General features: G+C 42.7%; 1 pseudogene; it reads right to left on the bottom strand.

The window, feature by feature from the left end:
* Positions 1 to 255: 255 nt before the first annotated feature.
* LOC114639501 lies at positions 256 to 830 on the bottom strand (annotated as a pseudogene).
* Positions 831 to 3,478: the final 2,648 nt, after the last annotated feature.

Raw genomic sequence — 3,478 nt, forward strand, 5'->3', positions numbered from 1 at the left:
CCATCCACCTCTTTTGTGTTGCTGTTGTTTTATTCTACTTCATGGAAAACTAACTTCACATTCTCTTCCAGCTAACAGACTATATAGACTTTCCAAATAAAAGTCCAAAATCAAGAAAGGCCCACTATACTTTGGAATGGTGAGGTTAAATGTTCAGGCAAGCCCCAGAAGAACGACCCCCCAAATATTTGACACTGTGTGATTGAAGGATGTATGATAAAAGAATGTAATTAGACAATTTTGCATAGTTTACACCTAAAGCAAATACTTTCTCAGGGTCCTCTTCACAGCTGCCTTCACCTCCTTGCTCTTCAGACTGTAGATGAGGGGGTTCAGCATGGGCGTGACTGCGCTGTACTGCAAAGACAAGAGCAAGTCCAGAGAAGATCCAGAAGGGGGCATGAGATAGCAAAGAAAGCCGGATCCAAAGAACAAAGTCACCGCAGCGAGGTGGGAGGAGCAGGTGGAGAAGGCTTTGCTCCTCCCAGTGGTGGAGCTGATGCTCAAGATGGCGGAGACAATACGGGCATAGGAGAAGAAGATAGGGATAAAGGTTCCCAGCCCGTGCAATAAGCTGGAGCAAAGCAGGACATCGACCGTGATGGAGATATCTGAACAGGATAAGGGGAAAAGGGCAGGCAGCTCACAGGTGTAGTGGTGACTGGTTTGAGCCTCACAGAAGTCCAGGTTCACAGCCAGGAGCATGATGATGGTTGCGTTGAGAGAGGCCACGCCCCATGAGACTAACACAAGCCTTACACACAACTCATTTCTCATCCCTGGCCATAGAGCAGGGGATGACAGATGGCAGCATAGCGGTCATAAGCCATGACGGGCAGTTTACGTATGCAATGTGAGGTGATATATTTGTTCTATTGTTTTTAAGGATTTGGATATTTTAAAATTATTTGTGGGTAGCGCACACCTGAAGATTACTATTCTACTTTTAGTCACAAAGAGAAGCTGACACAGGGTCTTTGGGGAGCATAAAGCCTCATACAAGAGTAATGTAGCATTTCTGGAATATTCTTTTCTTATAACATGTTTGGTATGGATGAAAGAATACATCTTTTTTTTTAATATATCATACGAATTTTAGAAGCATCACAAAGAAAGGGTCCAACCCTCCTCATCATCTTAAAGAACATCTCAAACTGATCCCAGAGTTATTTTGTTTTATTGTAACTATGTTCGTGTGCGTGTATGTATGTGTGTGCACATATGTGGGTGTGCATGTAAAGGTCAGAGGTCACTAAGGGATATCTTCCTCTACTGTTCTCTGTTTTTTTGAGGCAGGGTGTCTCATTGGACCCTGAACTCTCTGATTCGGTCAAAATGGCTGGCAAGCAAGACTGGGTATCTTCCTGTCTCCATCTCCCTAGCGCTAGTTTTATGGCTTGCACCACTGGCCTGGGATTTTTAAACGGGTGCTTGAGATAAAACATGGGTCCCCATGTTCACACAGCAAGCACTTTACTGAAATAGCCATTTTCCCAGTACCTTGATTCTAGGGATTTTTAAAATTTAAAATAAATTTTATCATACAATGTATTCTGGCCAAGGTTTCTTCTCCTGCATTTCCTCCCAGATCCTCTCCTCCCCACCTATCAGAATCCATGCCCTCTTTCTCACTCTCTCTGGAAAACAAGCAGGTAAATAAACAATCAAACCAGGATAAAACAAAGCAAGCAACAGAGAAAAACAAAAAGAAAGAAAAAGCATAAGAAGCACATACGTATGTATCCACATACATACACACACACTCAAACCCATAAAAATTCTTTCTCTCTCTCTAGCAAACACATAAAAATGTGTGCGTGTACACAACATATATACACACACACACTTTCTCTCAAACAAATCAATAAAAATGCAGACACACACACACATAAACAAATCCAAAAAATACAGACACACAGACAAACAAACCCATAAACATCATACACACACACACACACACACACACACACACACACTTTCTCTCAAACAAATCCATAAAAATCCAGACACTCACATACACAAACCTATAAAAACACATACACACACATACTTGCACAAAACCCTTAAAAACACAATCAAAACCATAATAAAGAAGCAAAAGAGCAATAAGGGCTTTTTTCTTTTTTTAAAAGAATGCCCAAGCAGGGTATTATGAGAAAACATCTCCAAAGGAAACACTGAGTTCACCTTGTGCTGGCTGTTGGGGAACCACCAGGTTGCCCAACGAGGGATGAACCAGACCGGTTCACATTCTAGGGATTTTATAATGACCATGTACAGTTTAGATTCTCCTAAATTTTCAACAAGAAATTCTAAGCAGGCAGAATGTCTCAGCTTCCACTCACTATTTTGAGTAAAGGACTTTAGCCTAATTTTATACTGACACTTAAGGCTCATGATGGATTTATACAAAGATGGGTGAGAGAGAAAGACAGATGTTCAGTAAGAAATGATTAAGAGTAAAAGTTAGGAAAAGAGGATTTCAGAAGGGCCCTCAATAGTCTCTGGCCCACTGGTTGTTTGGAGATAGATTTGGAATAAGAAGGTGGGTGAAGTACAGATTTGGAAGGTCAGCCTGGACAACATAACTTAGGGCATCTTTGCAGCTGGGAGCAAAATGTAGGATTTATTTAGGATGAAGATATCTCCACCCATCTCCTGTGCTCATTGTACTATTCACACTGTCTCAGTGGTTAATATATCTACAGTGGTTTTAACCACAGGAAACCTTACTAATGGGTTGTACACAAGCAGGGGGAAAAGCAGTCAATAGTTTCTGATATTCTTTTTTGCATCGTAGAGGGAGGTTTTCTGCAATCTTTTGGAGGCCTAAAGTATGGAGGGACTTAGGCAAAAGATTTAAGATGTCTCTTCCCTGTGTCATGCAGTGAGGGGAGGGAGACCTTTCTGAGAAGCCGTCTAAAGCATTTGAAACTGTGACATGTTTAGAAAGACCACAGGGGCTAACTCAGGGAAGCAGAGGGCCAACCAAGGACTGAGATGTTTCCGTCTCTGGCTGCGGGAGGTAGGATGGATAGAGCAGGCGATTCAGTATCTAGTGCTGTTGGGATGGATCAGAGTTGGAGGAAAAGATGGTTAGCAAAATTAAAACTCAGTTATCTTTCAGAAAGAAAAATTAGGAGGAGCATCAGCTACCTACCCGGCATACATTACCATGCTTCTGGAGTCTTCTGGAGGAGGAAGCTTCTTCACACTCTGGCTCTCCTATGAAAGTCAATTCACTGCACACAAAGTCTTCTAGGAGGGAAAGAGAGAGGGAGGGAGGGATGGATAGATGGATGGATGGATGGATGGTTGGATGGATGGATGGAGGGAGAGAGAGACAGAGAGAGAAGAAAGAGGAGGAGAAAAGAGAGAGGGAAAGAGAGAGGGAGGGAGTGATGGGTGGATAAAGGGAGGGAGAAAGAGAGGGGAGAAAAACAGAGAGAGAGAGGGAGAGGGAGAGGGAGAGGACGGG

This window comes from Grammomys surdaster, unplaced genomic scaffold (assembly GCF_004785775.1).
Source record: "Grammomys surdaster isolate TR1022 unplaced genomic scaffold, NIH_TR_1.0 125742, whole genome shotgun sequence".
Taxonomy (NCBI): Eukaryota; Metazoa; Chordata; class Mammalia; order Rodentia; family Muridae; genus Grammomys; species Grammomys surdaster.